The sequence below is a fragment of the Ascaphus truei genome, chromosome 6, assembly GCF_040206685.1.
Source record: "Ascaphus truei isolate aAscTru1 chromosome 6, aAscTru1.hap1, whole genome shotgun sequence".
Lineage (NCBI taxonomy): Eukaryota > Metazoa > Chordata > Amphibia > Anura > Ascaphidae > Ascaphus > Ascaphus truei.
Window position 1 is genome coordinate 5,598,450 of NC_134488.1, and position 18,694 is coordinate 5,617,143.

Consider the following 18,694-nt stretch of genomic DNA (forward strand, 5'->3'; position numbering starts at 1 on the left):
GAGAGAGTCAGTCAGTCAGAGAGAGAGAGAGTCAGTCAGAGAGAGAGAGTCAGTCAGAGAGAGAGAGAGAGAGTCAGTCATAGAGAGAGAGTCAGTCAGTCAGTTTGTCAGAGAGAGAGAGTCAGTCAGTCAGAGAGAGTCAGTCAGTCAGTCAGAGAGAGAGAGTCAGTCAGTCAGAGAGAGAGAGTCAGTCAGTCAGAGAGAGAAAGTCAGTCAGTCAGTCAGAGAGAGAGTCAGTCAGTCAGAGAGATAGAGTCAGTCAGTCAGTCAGAGAGAGAGTCAGTCAGTCAGAGAGAGAGAGTCAGTCAGTCAGAGAGAGAGTCAGTCAGTCAGAGAGAGAGAGTCAGTCAGTCAGAGAGAGAGTCAGTCCGTCAGAGAGAGAGAGAGAGTCAGTCAGAGAGAGAGAGAGAGAGAGAGAGTCAGTCAGTCATAGAGAGAGAGTCAGTCAGTCAGAGAGAGAGAGAGTCAGTCAGCCAGTCAGAGAGAGAGTCAGTCAGTCAGAGAGAGAGAGTCAGTCAGTCAGAGAGAGTCAGTCAGTCAGAGAGAGAGAGTCAGTCAGTCAGAGAGAGAGAGTCAGTCAGTCAGAGAGAGAGTCAGTCAGAGAGAGAGAGAGAGAGAGAGAGTCAGTCAGAGAGAGAGAGGAGTCAGTCAGAGAGAGAGTGAGAGTCCGTCAGTCAGTCAGAGAGAGAGAGAGAGTCAGTCAGAGAGAGAGAGAGTCAGTCAGTCAGAGAGAGTCAGTCAGAGAGAGAGAGAGTCAGTCAGTCAGAGAGAGAGAGAGTCAGTCAGTCAGAGTGAGAGAGTCAGTCAGTCAGAGTGAGAGAGTCAGTCAGTCAGTCAGAGAGAGAGTCAGTCAGTCAGAGAGAGAGAGTCAGTCAGAGAGAGAGAGTCAGTCAGAGAGAGAGAGAGAGTCAGTCAGTCAGTCAGTCAGAGAGAGAGTCAGTCAGTCAGAGAGAGAGTCAGTCAGTCAGAGAGAGAGTCAGTCAATCAGAGAGAGAGTCAGAGATGCCAAGTGTCAGGAAGAAAACATTATTTTTATCTTTGTTCTTGTTCTTTTTATTTTTATATACTGTACTTTTCGAAATAAACCTACGTTTCTATGAAATTTGAAGTTTTTTTTTTTTTGCGGCCCACCTAAACTGAAACCTTGTTTATTTGGCCCGTGTTAGCCTTTGAGTTTGACATGCTTGGTATACACTGATAAGTGTGCTTTTCTAACAATGTTTTAAAGACTGCCCATTTATCTTCTACATTTTTCCCTGCAAAAACATCATCCCAATGTATTACTACTAGATTAGACTTCAGTTTATTAAAATCTGCCTTTCTAAAGTTTAAGGTCTTTGTTGAACCCAAGTAATCTGTTTTTTGATCATTTATTTCAAATGAGACCATGTTACGATCACTGTTACCCAAATGTTCCAGGACTTGAATATTTGTTATTACTTCTACATTGTTTGATATGACTAAATCCAGTATTGCCCCTCTCCTGGTTGGTTCCTCAATAATTTGGGTCATATAATTGTCTTTAAGCAACCCCCAAAAACCTGTTTCCTTTTGTTGTAATGCTAATCTCATTGCCCCAGTCTATGTCTGGATAATTAAAATCCCCCATTATGCAAACATGACCCAGTTTTGATGCCTTCTCTATTTGCAAACATATTTTAGCTTCCTCAATCTCACAGATATTTGGTGGTTTATAGCATATTCCTACAAACATTTTCTTTATACTTTTACCTCCACTGCTATTTTCTATCCACAAAGTCTCTACATTTTCATCATTCCCTTTATAAACATCATTCCTTATAATAGGTTTTAGATCTGGTTTAACATATAAACATACTCCACCTCCCCTTCTATTTGTTTGATCCTTCCGAAAAAGGGAATAACCCTCTAAATTAACTGTCCAGTCATGAGTTTCATCCCACCATGTTTCAGTAATGCCTATGATATCATACTGCTCCCCCATTTTATCTGTCGGGCTTCTTGCATTAGCAAGCATGCATTTAAGTTTGTTTTCAGCCTGTACTATTATCTTATCTGCTCCTTCCTTTCTGTGCCAACTTGGTTTAGTCCTTAGAAGTTTTCTAGTATTATCTGTATTTACTATTGGTGTCTCGCTGCTTGTCAAATTCGCACGTGCCCCCATTCTACCGCCATACCTCCTTGTATCCTCCTCTATTCCATTTAGTTCATTATCGGTTTAATTCCCTCCCACCTGTATTGTATAAAAATACATTGAAAACCATGGGATTCTTTCTCTATATGAATCTAGTGGAGACACAAATTTGGACCAAAGAAATTGCTTCATCATGACCCTCTTTAAAAGGGAATACTGGTGGAAACTAATTAGCATGCCACTTCCCAAAGAAAAACATTCCATAAATCTAAGGTTGCATTTTTTTCTGTAATACATTTTCTCTGTTTTATTTTTAATCCAGTTTTTAAACTAGCTGTAATACTTTGATAAACAGTCCCCTAAATGGCAACAATAGCACATTTAAAGCAGCAATCTATGTTTCAGGATTGAAGAAGGGGGTCTCCGGAGCTGAACTGTGTTAATGTCAGCTCTGGGAACCTCCTGCTTACGTACCTCCTTAGGTGTGCCAGTATCTTTGCAGGCAGGGAACTTGGGTGCAGCATTTAAATGTTCCACATCATGTGCAAAATAGGAAGCTGTGACATCATCTGTTGCAGCTTCCTATTGGCCCACATGACCAGGATCATTAAACTTGTCAGAAATACCGGCACCCTATGAAGGTAAATATCTCAGGACACAGGGGGTCCCTGGAGTTGAAATCAATGCAGTTAGCTCCGGAGACCCCCTGCTTTAGCCTGTAATTAATTAAACCTAGATTGCTGTTTTAATCAGTAATAACATCCCTTACTGAATTCTCTAGATACTAATAAAAAAATATTTAGCACTTTTGTATTTATTCTTTTCTACATCGTCTTTAAGGACTTTTCTGGCAAGGTTCTTAAGTTTAATCAGTTTGTAGTAACTAGTATGAAGGAGCATCAACTTTTTTGCATTTTTAATGGCAACTAGTAATTCTTAAAGACGTCTGTAAGATACATAAAAGATTTATTAATTGATAACAAAGCAACTTCTGAATCACCAAACAATTGAATTGTTTACAAATTGTAACACGTGTTACAGTACTCCACAGGGTTAAGGGGTTACTGAAGTGGGAAGACCCCACAGATGGAATAGGATTGAGTTCTGTGACCAGATGGTGGCTGCCTCCCTAACCCTCTTCATTAAAGTTGTTAAGCTAAACAATAATTCCCATTTTCTTCTTCTCCCAGGGCACAAACAATCTGACTGACAGACTAAATGTGTGGTGTGAAAACAAAAACACGGCACAGAAAATATTGATAATGAGAAGTGTTGAGAAGGGCTTCTGTAACATGCTAAATGAGCTGTAATTGGCCCCAACAGCAATGCTCCGATGCCCTTTTAGAGCATCTGAAAAAAGGTTCAAATTTCCCTAACATGGAAAAGGCACTTAATGGCATACTGAACAGGCACCTAAAAGTCTTCTTAGCAGTGGCGTTAACAAATGATCCCATGCAAAAATGTGTCTAAAGTATAGCTACTGAATCAGATTACTGTTTCAGAGATGCTATCCACTTTTCTTCTAATGCTAAAATAAATGAAGTTGCACTAACTTTCTTTTCAGGACAAAATAGAATGTTTTATTTGTTAACCAACCAGCACTAGAATAGGTTGTGGGAGCTTGGTGACAGGCCATGTTATGTAAGTCATCAGTGATGCCAACCGTTCAGACTGAGGGCCTCATGCAGAGAGCAGCGCTATTTGAAATCTCGCCATTTTTAGGAGAAAATCGCGCTAAAAACAGCTGAAAATGGCGAGTTAGGGAAAACGCGCCATTTTTTTTTTCTATTTCAAAATTTCGCCGCGCGGCTGGCGAGAAACTACATCTCGCCAGTCTGAAAAATAGCCGAATTTAGAAAGGCGCGCTCGCCATCTAGCGGCTGTTTTTGGCGCGATTTTCGTCAATTTTCTCCGCCAACTAAAGTTGGCAAGAAACAGGAGGTCGCCGGCTATAGGGAAAAAAAAAAAAAATGCGCGATTTTTTTTTTTTCCCCTTTCAGCTGCGCGCATCTCCTCATTTACAATTCTCCACATGCAGTAATGCTAAAAATAGCGGATTTCGCCCATTTCTGCATATGGAGAATAAAACTCTCCATTAAAGCTACTTTTTCTTAAACTCTCCAATTTATTCTAACGCTGCTCTCTGCATAGGCCCCTAAGTGCATACAGTACAATGTTGATTTTTTTCTCTTCATACATTTGGAGGGTCATGCATCAAAGTGTCCCAGTGGCAAAACTAGGGCAAAGAAAATTGCACTGCATTTCATAAAGATTTTTTTATTTATTAAAAACCATTGGGGTTTTTCTTGTTAGCACTTCCCACATAAAAGAATAGGAAAAGCAGTCCCTTCCCCGAACAGCTTACAATCGAAATATGAAAAGTATATAAGGAATTATTATATTGAAGTTGTTTTATTAATTACTTGATGTGCATATGAAAATAGGACTTGTTAATTTCAGCGTAACCAAAAAATGACAAAAAGCAGGATCACAGAGCACTGTAGCTTGCCCTTTAAATAGAAAAAATGATATGTATTGTATATAAAAAATACACATTTATTGGAAACACTTCATAACCTAATACACATCAAATATCACCACCAATATCACAATAAAAAATACCAAAACATCTGTAATCCAGAGCAAAGAATTTCTTCAAATCAAAGTCTCAGAATTCATATTATGTTATGCATACCAATCTCTCACTCAGTTTTAAAAACTGATTTTCTTACAATATATTTAACAATGGTTTTTCGCTCATATATCTATCCCATGGTTTATATTCCACCTTAGTAATAAAGTACTGTGTTCGTATTTCCAGAAAGGGTTAGTACAAGTAGCTGTTTGCTTTTTCGTATAGTCCACATGTTAAAGGCACCTTAGGAGTTAATTAAACTTCCTGCTTATCTATTGCCGATCCCAGGAGGGGGGGGGGGACACAGTGGACAGGAGGGGGGGACAGTGGACAGGAGAGGGGGACAGTGGACAGGAGGGGGGGACACAATGAACAGGAAGGGGGGGCAGTGGATAGGAGGGGTGGGGGGGGACAGTGGACAGGAAGGGGGGGCAGTGGACAGGAGGGGGGGAAAGTGGACAGGAGGGGGGGATGACAGTGGACAGGAGGGGGGGACAGTGGACAGGAGGGGGGGCATGGACAGGAGGGGGGGACAGTGGACAGGAGGGGGGGACAGTGGACAGGAGGGGGGGACGGTGGACAGGAGGGGGGGGACAGTGGACAGGAGGGGGGGCCGTGGACAGGAGGGGGGGCACAGTGGACAGGAGGGGGGGACAGTGGACAGGAGGGGGGGCGTGGACAGGAGGGGGGGCACAGTGGACAGGAGGGGGGGGGCAGTGGACAGGAGGGGGGGAAAGTGGACAAAAGGGGGGGGAGGTTGCTTAAAATTTCCGGGTCCCTCCTCTCCACTCCCCCTGTATGTTTCTCGGCTCCCCCCTCTCTCTCCGCTTCTCCCCCCCCCATGCGATGCTCCGTTCCCCACCCTACAGTGTCTGACACACACATAGTGTCCCACACACACACACACACACAGTGACACACACACACAGTGTCCCCCCCACACACACTCACACACACACACAGATATGTCACCTCTCCATCCGGGCACCGCCATCTTAGGCACTCGGCGCCGCGAGGGAGGAAGGGGGTCCTTCCGGGTGCCGCCATCTTAGGCACTCGACGCCGCGAGGCAGCTGCAGGCTGCCTGGCCACTGCCTGTCCCCACGCCGGGGAGGGAGGGGAGTGAGCGATGGGGAAGGAGGGGAGTGAGCGCCGGGGAGGGAGGGGAGTGAGCGCCGGGGAGGGAGGGGAGTGAGCGCCGGGGAGGGAGGGGAGTGAGCGCCAGGGAGGGAGGGGAGTGAGCGCCGGGGAGGGAGGGGAGTGAACGCCGGGGAGGGGGGTGAGTGTGATGGGGGGGGGGAGAGGACAGAGAGAGTGTGTGTGTGTGTGTGTGTGTGTGTGTGTGTGGCCGAGGGGGAAGAGAGTGGCAGTTGGGTGATGTCCCACCAATCTGATTGGCCAGAGGCTGAGGACCAATCAGATTCACCGCAGCTAGTACTAACCTTTCGATTTTATATATTAAGATAAGCTATAGTTTCTACTGGCTCTGCTGAAACAAATAAGCCAGTTCCTAATGTTGTAGAGTGTCATGATGTATATCAAAAAATCCTATTCAATTCAGCTCAAATTGTCTCAGTTGCTCTGTGAGTGAGTTGAGGGGAAAAATCCAGGCACACGGTCTTCTCTTTAGGAGATTTATTCAGCAGCAGTGAAGCAAACCAACGTTTCGACTCCCACGCAGTGTTTTTCAAGGTGAGGGCTGACATATAATACAATCGTACATATATACAGTATATACCCTTATGCTTACCTATCCAAAGTCCTTGCTGCTGGAAAACGGCACAAAACGGGTTTGCCTGTGATGTCACGGCCGAAACGTAGGTCTGCGCATGTGCCATCAAGTTCAAATACACGTGAACTCGGCGAATGTGTGTGGCGCACTGTCTGACAGCCGCGCAATGGCAAACCCGGAACTGCCCCCCTTGTTGGCATTGCTACCAAGATACCGGACTCAGCACTAGTCACAACAACAAAGCTCTGTTTATGGGGTTGGAGCCAGCCAACAGGTAACAAGGACTCACACTGGCTAAGCCCCTTGGTAATAAAAAAAGTGGACAAAATAACCTATTTACCAAACCCCCAAACAGTGCCACATAAAGTTCCCATAAATAAAGTGTTATTACCCATAAGAGCATAAATAACGCACACATATGAGACTAAATGTGTAAATACAATAGGGAACAGTGAAAATAAGTGGACATAATATAATACATAGATCCCATAAAACAAAACATAACAATGACTCACAAACATAAACACACATAAAAAACAGAAGGGTCACAAAAATAAAGCTTATATCCAACCATCTATTATAGTAAATCTATCAGTATGCATATCAATGGTGAGAGTCGAAGCTGACGGAGGTATACAGGTGCAGGTCCATCATAGTCGCTACACGATCAACACCTGTCAAGAAAACATTTAAGGTTCAATTGTTCGTTGAGGCCACCTCCAATACTAGTTCATAATTGAAATATCCAATAAGCTTCCCTCCTTAAGAGAGCAGTATCTCTATCTAAGGCTCCCTTTAATGGTGGTACAATCTCGATACAAATGACCCTTATAGCCAATATGGGATGTTTATGCTGTATGCAATGTTGCACCAATTTTGTAGGGTCAGTACCTTTCTTAATAACACTCTTACCGACATAGAGCAATCAACAAGGGCATCTGAGGAAGTACACTACATGTGTGGATCTACACGTAATGCTTTGTTTAATTTTGATGCTCTCACCAGTACATGGATAACAGAACGTATCCCCAATACATAAACTTTTGCATATAGAGCAATTGCAACACCTGAAATTCCCAGGTTTACCTTGACTTAAGAAGTGTGTAGTTTGATAATATTTAAGTAATAATCCCAGAAGAACAGGGCATTACTGGCCAATACTGCCCTGGCTGGAAGAGTTGAAGACCCGAGGTGCTTTTGTATTACTGCTGCGACACACTTTATTCGAGCAAATACCCAGTATGTACCTGGCAGATACCTGGAATGCGCCGCTCCTCACCTCAGACAAGCCCCGTTGCATTTGCCTCCCCAGCCATGGTTCATGCCTGGCTGATGGGCGGCTGATCTGTTAAATGATAATGATTAGGATTTAATAGGCTGCAATGCTTCGCGTGTCTACCAGATGGCATAAATTCATGAATTGTAATGCAGTATATATATATACTGTGCAGTATTGCAGCCAGCGGGAATAAAATGCTTCAATCCCTGCCTGGAAAATAACGCAATGCACTCGGGCAGAAAACAGTCACAAACCTCAATACACCCGAGTATACCCGAATTCGTGGGACTAGCCGAGCTCGAATAAAGTGTGTCGCCAGTGTATATGTCAGCCCTCACCTTGATAAAGACTGCGTGGCAGTCGAAACGTTGGCTTGCTTCACAGCTGCTGAATACATTTCCTAAAGAGAAGACCATGTGCCTGGATATTTTCCGTCATTTTGCGCACCTTCAGGGACTTTTCAAGACCATCCCTCCTATGTGTGAGCACCGGCAGTTGATTACTTATTTTACACAGATGATACGTATGCCAGATATATTCTCTAATTGGCTCCTTGAGTGAGTGCCATATTGTGTTATATTTTGATCACAAATGGCAGTAAAGCAAGTGTCGATTGCAGAGATTATACTTGCATTATCGCTGTATTACACTGCTAACAGTATACATCTGAGGTAATAATGAGTCAGATTCAATTTATTATGCAGTTTCCACCATGTATCATCCAAAAATAGAAAAACCATAAACATAAAATAGAGTTCTATTTACAATTAATTTGTCATCCGTTTCAATTAATTTCAGGAACAAGAAAGAACAATAAGACCGATAATGGAAATAGGTCACATATATTTACAGAGAAAGTGAAATTAACAAAAACTATGTACATAATCCTCAAATAGCAAGAGAATGGCATAAGAGCTTATAAGGGCAAAGATTTATCCAGCCACATTCACTTTCCCCCATGAGCCTCCTCCCTGGAATCATGGAGTTGGCAATTCTGTTGTCGCAGATAAAAAATGGTCACAGCTTTATTCAATAATTTACATAGAATTATCAAAACCCTGAGTCTGCTGGCCAAACCCTCTTATGGGCTTGTCAAAGCCCAGCCTATGGGTGCACCAAGTCTAGCCTTTGGCCATATCAATCCCTTTTAGCCTTTGGCTGCACTGAGCGAGCTCAAACCCCTTTCTCTTATATGCTCCAACTAATCGTGATTATCAAGAACCCCTTATGGCTGCTATGTTCTGACCGTACAGCTTGTCCACGTTTCTGATTTGGGGCCAACCAAGCACATATGTCTACCAATCATCTCTCCAAGCCTTGGTCATACAGCAGGTGCCTAAATCACTTTCGTTTTCTGTATTCTTGACCCAGCTGGCCCGGCATTTCAACCTGCTGTGATGTTCAAGCCTGCAAAATACTAACACAATCATTACAGGTTTAACAATTAACAAACCTCTTTATTTGGGATGTGTAGAACCTTTGCAGCTAAGTTGTACTGCCTGGTGCCCCCCTTGCTTCCTCTGTCTAATGCCCCTTTGACCTCAGTCAGTTTTCACACCTGGATACATGCAGGTAAGCCATGCCTGCCATTCTGCATGTAGCCAGGCCAAATGACAGACCCCCAGGGTGCAGGCCTCCTTTGAAGCCCCAGAGGTTCCGTCTGACCTGGGCCAGGCTGTCACTAGCACCTAGCCCTTATGCAGGTGACAACCACATGCTGGGGAACTCTGCATGTTCTTATCTTGATTTAGTCCCTGGGAACTCAGCGTTTGCAAGACATAAATTCACTTAATTTTCTTCTACATTTTAGGTTGAGTTTAGCATGTTAAATCCCATGGATCCCATGGATTTTAAAATGATATGCTGGGAAAATAGAAATAGAACCGAGACAAAAACCCTTTAACATATACTGTACATACCGTAGTATTAAACACAAGGATGACAAAAGCTCAGTGGCCCGATACATTAATGAACAGCATTCTGGCTCAATAAAAGATTTTTAAATCCAAGGGATTGAACATGTTAAACTCAACATAAGACAAGGCGATTTAGATAGCTTATTGCTGCAGAAACTAAATGGATTTATGTCTTGCAAAAGTTTAGTCCCCAGGGACTAAATGAAGACATGCCATTCTCTTGTTATTTGTAGATTTAGTACATAGTTTTTGTTTATTTAACTTTCTCTGTAAATACTGTGCGTGTGACTTGTTTCCAGTTCCTGTCTTTAAATATATAAGATATGTTTGTATTGTGAGCGCCACTGTAGCTTGCGCACAAACATAGATGGATTCCAAGATGGCAATGAGGTGGCTGAAGCTGTTCAAGTTCAATCTAACTCAGTTTTACGATGGATACTGTTGGCAGCGATACAGTGATACTGCAAGTGTAATCTCTCCAATCTACCACGTGTGAGAAAAATATAACACAATTTGGCACTCACTCACAGAACGACTTGGGACAATGCGAGTTGAATTGAATATTCATTTTTTTAAATATGTAATTACAGAAAATTTAAAACAAATATATACAGTTAGGTCTGGAAATAATTGGACACTGACACAATTTTCATAATTTTGGCTCTGTACGCCACCATAATGGATTTGAAATGAAACAACTGAGATGCAATAGAAGTGCCGACTTTCAGCTTTAATTCAAGGGGTTGAACAAAAATATTGTATGAAACGTTTAGGAATTGCAACCATTTTCATACACAATCCCCTTATTTCAGGGGCTCAAATGTAATTGGACACATTAACACAATCATAAATAAAATGTTCATTTTTAATACTTTGTCGAGAATCCTTTGCAGGCAATGACTGCTTGAAGTCTGGAACGCATGTACATAACCAGACGCTGGGTTTCCTCCTTTGTGATGCTTTGCCAGGCCTTTACTGCAGCTGTATTCAGTTGTTGTTCGTTGGTCTTTCTGCCTTAAGTTTTGTCTCCAGCAAGTGAAATGCATGCTCGATCGGGTTGAGATCAGGTGATTGACTCAGCCATGGCAGAATATTCCACTTCTTAGCCTTAAAAATCTCCTGGGTTGCTTTCGCAGTATGTTTTGGGTCATTGTCCATCTGTAAAGTGAAGCGCCGTCCAATCAACTTAGCTGAATTTGGCTGAATCTGAGCAGACAATATATCCGTATATCCTTGTGGGCACGAAACGCGTCAGAGTGCTCCTCCGTGAGGAACATTTCTATTTTGTATGCACCGATTACCCAATAAACAACTTTTAAGTGACCCGGCAGCATCAGCTTGTCTTTCGGCGATACCACGGCGGCGCTTCTTCCCTTGGCTGGAATCTCTCCTTATCTGCATTCATTGCTGAGCCAGTGCACGCCCATCCAGATTTCTTCAATCAAGCTTCAGTGAGTACTGCAATGTTATCTTTTATTCATGGATCCAGCGCTAGGGTGTTGTTTATCAAGATAGCTGGGAGTCAGGTTGGCTTATGGGCTTCCCTGATTAACCCATTCATTGCTGGTTTACACCCCATATATGAGCTTCAATGGGATCATTTATTAGATGGATCACCGTGGATTTGATATGATAATGCTTCAACAAGTGACTGCTGTTTGTTTCATTTTTCTCTGGAGCTCTACTGTAGGAGGTTTATTTTAATCCTTCCATTTTTTCTATTCAATATATCCCTATACACTTCAGAATTCATCCGGCTGCTTCTGTCTTCTGTCACATCAACAATAAACACTAGTGACCCAGTGCCATTGTAAGCCATGCATGCCCATGCCATCACACTGCCGACACCGTGTTTTACAGATGATGTGGTATGCTTCAGATCATGAGCCGTTCCAAGCCTTCTCCATACTTTTTTTCCCCCCATCATTCTGGTACAGGTTGATCTGAGTTTCATCTGTCCACAGAATGCTGTTCCAGAACTGGGCTTGCTTTTTTTAGATATTGTTTGGCATAGTCTAATCTGGCCTTTCTATTCTTGAGACTTGCGGTGAACCCTCTCTATTTGCTCTCTTGAAGTCTTCTTTTTATGGAAGACTTGGATAATGATATGCCTAACTCCTGGAGAGTGTTCTTCACTTGGCTGGATGTTGTGAAGGAGTTTTTCTTTACCATGGAAAGGATCCTACAATCCTCCACCACTGTTGTCTTCCATGGACGTCCAGGCCTATTTGTGTTGCAGAGCTCACCAGTGCGTTCTTTTTTTCTCAGAATGTACCAAATTGTTGATTTGGCCTCTCCTAATGTTCTTGCTATCTCTCTGATGGATTTTCTTTTTTTTGCAGCCTAAGGATGCCCTGTTTCACTTGCATTGAGAGCTTCTTTGACCGCATGTTGTGGGTTCACAGCAACAGCTTCCAAATGCGAATGCCACACCTGGAATCAACTCCAGACCTTTTACCTGCTTAATTGATGATGAAATAACGAAGGAATAGCCCACACCTGTCCATGAAACAGCTTTTGAGTCAATTGTCCAAATACTTTTGGTCCCTTGAAAAAGAGGGGGCTACATATTAAAGAGATGTAATTCCTAAACCCTTCCTCCAATTTGGATGTGAATACCCTCAAATTAAAACTGATAGACTGCACTGTAAGCCCATATTCATTATTTAACTGTAACTTGAATTTATTTTGGTACACAGCCGAAATAACAAAACTTGTATCAGTGTCCAATTATTTCCGGACCTACAGTAGAGGCAACGTTTATTCTAACATTTGCCGTAAACTAGCCGGGTTGCATTCTGGGTATGTGCTGGGTATGTGCTGGGTATGTTCTGGGCTAGTTTGAGGCACGTTTAAGGCATTTCTGCATTGACTAACGACCCATAGGATTATCACAGCAGGGATCCCTGGCATATTCCAATTCAGTTTGAATGGGACTGCCAGGGACCCCCGCTGTTAATCTGATAGGCCATTAATCAATGCAGAAATGCTGGGGCTAGTTTAAGGAAAGTTTAAGGCATGTATTCAGAATGTACCTGGGTGTTTCCTGGGTTTTTTGGGGAATTGCCACTGGTTTTTGTTCGAATAAGAGTTGCCTCTACTGTAACTCTATATATATATATTCTAATCAAAGTCCCAGAATTCATTGTGGCTTGTATTATGTTCATTTGCACGACTCAATGTTCAATAATATGGACCAATGTCTCTCACTCAGCGTTACAAATGGTTATATTTTATTATATGTAATGATGGCGTTTCCTGACTGATCCGTGTGGTTGATTTAAAGTGCTGGTTGTTTAAAGTGTGTGCAGTTAGAACCAGAAGGAAAGGGAAGTACTGGGTATACTAGCAGGGGTGGCTGTTTTTGGGGAGTGTGCAGTGGATTAATTTATTTTTAAAGTATGCTGTAATTTGAAGCCTGTAACTTTTTTCCCCTTTCTCCTGCCTGAGGCAGAGTGGGTGTGGTTGGTTAATTGGCTGGCCTAACACACCTGCAGTGGGTGCGGTTAGTTAATTGATAACCTAATACACTGGTGGGTGTCCCTATTTAAACAGAGGCTTCTAACGAATCCTGAGCTTGTGTGTACTGACTGATCCGTGTGGTTGATTTGAAGTGCTGGTTGTTTAAAGTGTGTGCAGTTAGAACCAGAAGCAGTTTGAACAAGGAAGCGATTAAATAGGGTATAGTATATTGAAGTACAGTTTACTGTTATTACTTCTAAACTTCATAGTTGCTAGAATGAGCAGGATTGAAAATGCCACTCAATGCACATCTTGCCACATGTATGTGCACTTGGAGCAGCTGTTCCAAGGAGCATGCCGCTGTGAGAGGTGTGAGCGGGTGGTCTCTTTAGAATCAGAGATTGCTGATCTGAAGAGGCAACTTGCAATATTGAAGGACATTGGCAATCTTGAAAGGGAATTAGAGCTCACTGAGCAGGCCCTTGCTTCGACTAGTGGTGCAGATGGTGGCACTGTTAGTGAGGAGCAGGTAGGTAGCTTGGTTGCCGTTAGTGAGGAGCAGGTAGGTAGCTTGGTTGCCGTTAGTGAGGAGCAGGTAGGTAACTCAGTGACAGTTAGAAGGGGAAGCAGGGGCAATAGGGAGAGGCAGGTCATTTCTGAGCTGACACATCCCTATAGATTTGCCATGTTGAGTGAAGATATTGGGAATGTCGGGGCAGAAATGGCAAGGCTGGGGGAGACTATTTCCTCTAGCAGCCAGGGGAATAGTTCCTCCAGCACAGTGGGGACTCAGGATGCTCAGATACAAAGAAAGATTGTGGTGGTAGGGGACTCCATTATTAGGAAGGCAGATAGGGCAATCTGTTGCTGTGACTGCATGAACCGAACAGTTTGTTGTCTCCCGGGTGCTCGGGTTTGGCACATTGCGGATCGGGTAGACAGATTGTTGGTAGGGGCTGGGATTGACCCGGCGGTCTTGGTACACGTTGGCACCAATGACAAAGTTAGAGAAAGATGGGGGGTCCTAAAAAATGATTACAGGGATCTAGACCAAAAGCTTAAGGCAAGGACCTCCAAGGTAGTATTTTCTGAAATACTACCAGTGCCATGCGCTATCGCAGGGAGACAGTCAGGGATCAGGGAGGTTAATGCATGGCTAAGAAAGTGGTGCAGGAAGGAGGGGTTTGGGTTTTTCGAGCACTGGGACTCCTTTTCTGAGAGGTGCCATCTATATTCTAGGGACGGATTGCACCTCAATGAAGAGGGATCTTCTGTGCTAGGGGGGAGAATGCTAAAAAGGTTGGAGGAGATTTTAAACTAGGATGGAGGGGGGAGGGGAATGAAACAGATAATGAACTAAATAGAAAAGAGGAGGATATAAGGTGGTATGGAGGTAGAATGGGGGCAAGTGCGAGTTTGACAAGCAGTGAGACGCCCATAGTAAATACAGATAATACTAGAAAACTTCTAAAGACTAAACCAAGTGGGCACAGAAAGGAAGGAGCAGATAAGATAACAGTACAGGCTGAAAAAAAACTTAAATGCATGCTTGCTAATGCAAGAAGCCCGACAGATAAAATGGGGGAGCAGTATGATATCATAGGCATTACTGAAACATGGTGGGATGAAACTCATGACTGGACAGTTAATTTAGAGGGTTATTCCCTTTTTCGGAAGGATCAAGCAAATAGAAGGGGAGGTGGAGTATGTTTATATGTTAAACCGGATCTAAAACCTATTATAAGGGATGATGTTTATGAAGGGAATGATGAAAATGTAGAGACTTTGGGGATAGAAATTAGCAGTGGAGGTAAAAGTATTAAGAAAATGTTTGTGGGAATATGCTATAAACCACCTAATATCTGTGAGATTGAGGAAGCTAAAATACTTTTGCAAATAGAAAAGGCATCAAAACTGGGTCATGTTTGCATAATGGGGGATTTTAATTATCCAGACATAGACTGGGGCAATGAGATTAGCGTTACAACAAAAGGAAACAGGTTTTTGCGGGGTTTTTAAAAACAATTATATGACCCAAATTATTGAGGAACCAACCAGGAGAGGGGCAATACTGGATTTGGTCATATCAAACAATGTAGAAGTATTAACAAATATTCAAGTCCTGGAACATTTGGGTAACAGTGATCATAACATGGTCTCATTTGAAATAAATTATCAAAAAAACAGATTTCTTTTGTTCAACAAAGACCTTAAACTTTAGTAAGGCAGATTTGAATAAACTGAGGTCTAATCTAGTAGTAATACAATGGGATGATGTTTTTGCAGGGAAAAATGTAGAAAATAAATGGGCAGTCTTTAAAACATTGTTAGAAAAGCACACTTATCAGTGTAAACCCTTGGGTAATAAATATAAAATAAATAAGTTAAAACCAATGTGGCTAAATAAACAGGTAGGGGAGGAAATGGACAAAAAAATGGATAATGAAAAAAGGATTGCAATAGAAAGTAAGGTCAACCCTGAAAAGTTCTTTAAGTACCTTAATAACAAAAAAATGAGAAAAGAAAATATAGGACCCTTTCAGTGTGAGATGGGTAGGCAGACTATTGGAGATAAGGAAAAAGCTGAGGTATTAAACAAATTTTTTGCCTCTGTGTTTACCAGGGAAGAATCAAGTTCAATAGCAGTGCTGCAGGAGGAAGCCACAACCTCCATATTAATGACCAATTGGTTAACTGAGGAAGAAGTTCATAAGCGACTTGAAAAAATTAAAGTAAATAAGGCACCTGGCCCCGATGGCATACATGCAAGAGTTCTCAAGGAGTTAAGCTCAGTAATAGCAAAACCATTATATTTAATATTCAAGGACTCCATTTCCACAGGCTCAGTACCACAAGATTGGCGTAAAGCAGATGTGGTGCCTATATTTAAAAAGGGAGCTAGATCACAACCGGGAAATTACAGACCTGTAAGCCTGACTTCAATAAAAGGTTGGACATCTTTTTAGATGGGAAAGGTATACAGGGATATACCAAATAAGTATACATGGGAAGGATGTTGATCCAGGGATTAATCCGATTGCCAATTCTTGGAGTCAGGAAGGAATTCATTTTTCCCCTTAATGAGGTTTTTTGTTTGCCTTCCTCTGGATCAATAAGTAAGTATAGATTTAGAATAAAGTATCTGTTGTCTAAATTTAGCATAGGTTGAACTTGATGGGCCTATGTCTTTTTTCAACTTCATCTACTATGTAACTATGTAACTATGTACTGGCGGTGCTAGGGATGATGAATATATGTGAACATGACAAAGAAAAAAGAATCCCAGATTAGCACTCTAGCATTCAATATATATCAAAATTTGTTAAACACATATAACAAAATATATAATAAAAAAAGGATCCACAGTGTACTAAGGACTGATTGCTACTGAACACTAATGAATTGAAAATACATGAAGTTACAGACATAAGTATGAACACATTCAACAGATCACAAATAAGCTGGTATAAAAGCTGTAAGCTAATGTGTGAAAAACCAGAAGTAGTGAAGAGGTTAATGTGTCAGAAGTAACTATGTATAGGCTGCCATATGCACACGCAGAGACCCAAACCCTAAAGTGCCATATGCACACGCAGAGACCCAAACCCTAAAGTGTGGAGGCAGCTAAGTTGCCACATAGCACTTGGACAGGCTGGTCAGAATCACCAATAATAAAAGCTCAAAATAGATGCATATGCTGATGTGTGCACAGACAGCTGGTAATATATAGCAAACATGTATGAGTATTGCACATGGAATTGGCACACACAGATAAACAGCAGAGCTAAAGACAGATGTCAACAGTAAGTATAATGGAGTACTTAGCACTGGTCCAAGTGAGGGTTAATAGTGGCTGGGTGTTTGCAACTGGAGCGCTGGTAAAGAGTCCAGATAGGTAAAATCGCCACAATGCGCATGCTCAAATGAGCAGTGAGAGCGCCAAATTGAAAATTGCAACATGGGAAAGATGAATCAGCCTGGGTCACCGCTGGATCCTGAACAAACAAAAGAGCCCCGACACGCACGTTTCACCACCTCTGGCTCTTTATGTGACATTACATATAGTCAAGATTAGGTGGGTGTGGGCGTTTGAGCTTGCTGGGCTTGTGTGTTAATTAATTTCTGACTGGAATCAGTTGTTTGGAGGTTGTGGCACTTCCCCCAGAGCACATGTCACCTCCCCCTTTTTAATGGTGGATCTCACTTGGAATCTATTATGGTTCTTCCCCCTCATACAGAGGTATAGGGAACAGATGCATGTAGTGTAGGACTTGCACTTATTATGGTTTGTGGGGAAAAAAACCTCTAACAGCGCTCTAAGGAGATAATAACAGTGGTGGATATAATGTGACTTAAACAGTGATTGTGAAAAATAATAATAATATATATATACAATATTGTGCAAATAAAGTGCAAATAAGTGAAATAAGTGAAATGAAAAAATGCTGCTCAGAACCCTTGGAAGGATGGTCCCCAGGAATCCCTCTTGCTGGAACTTCTGGAAGTTGGAGGGGAGCGCAACTCATTCAGTGGTGGATATGTGGAATGAAAAATAAATACAATAGTGCAACACAGTCTCTATAGATGTATCTCCAAATTCAATAAACTTCTATAAATTCAGAACTCATATTTTATCTGAAATCAACGAGCATGTAACCCAAACTCAAGTGGGTAATGTATGATGTAGTGTATTCGTGTAGATCCTCTCTCTCTCTCTGCATCTTAGGGTTCTTGGGGATATCTGGATGTCACTCAGAATGATGTGATGGCAGCCGTATATATATGAGAAAACGTAAAGCCAAACATAGTGTGTACCGTATAAAATGACAATTTTAATCTCTAAAAAACCATATAGGTGTATCCTTACATCAATAAAACATGTACTAGGCACATAAGAAAAGCAAACTCAACTGCCACACACGCAGAACCACCCAGCCACTGTCCTCTTCACCCTGCGGCCCGGACCGCCGGCTCCCCCCACCCCCATCACCCCTCTCACCCATCATACCCACCCCAGCTCACCTTCCCGCGGACTTCCCCATCACCCGCAGCTCACCTCCCCGCCGGCTCCCCCCCCACCCGCAGCTCACCTCCCCTGATTGTGTGTCTCTGGCTGGCTGATTGCATGTCTGATTGGCTGCCTCCCCCCTGGAACCACACACACTGACTGACAGCCGCCGCCGGACTACATCCCCCAGCTTCCCCTGTGACAGGTGACGCGCCGGTCCCGTGACCCGTCCCGCCTGGCTGCTCCTCTCCTTCCCTCTGGTCCTCTTCCCCACAGCACTCCCTTGCTTGCCCACGTGGGGAGGGAGATGGGCGCGGGGGGTGGGGTGGTGGTGCGCAGTCATTGCGCCACTGCCGGATTACATCCCCCAGCTTCCCCTGTGAGCGGGTGACGCGCCGGTCCCGTGACCCATCCCTTCTGGCTGCTCCTCCCCTTTCCTCTGGTCCCATTCCCCACGGCGCTCCCTTGCTTTCCCGCGTGGGGAGGGAGATGGGCACGGGGGGGTGGAGTGTGTGTGTGTGTGTGACACTGTGTGTGTGTGTGTGTGTG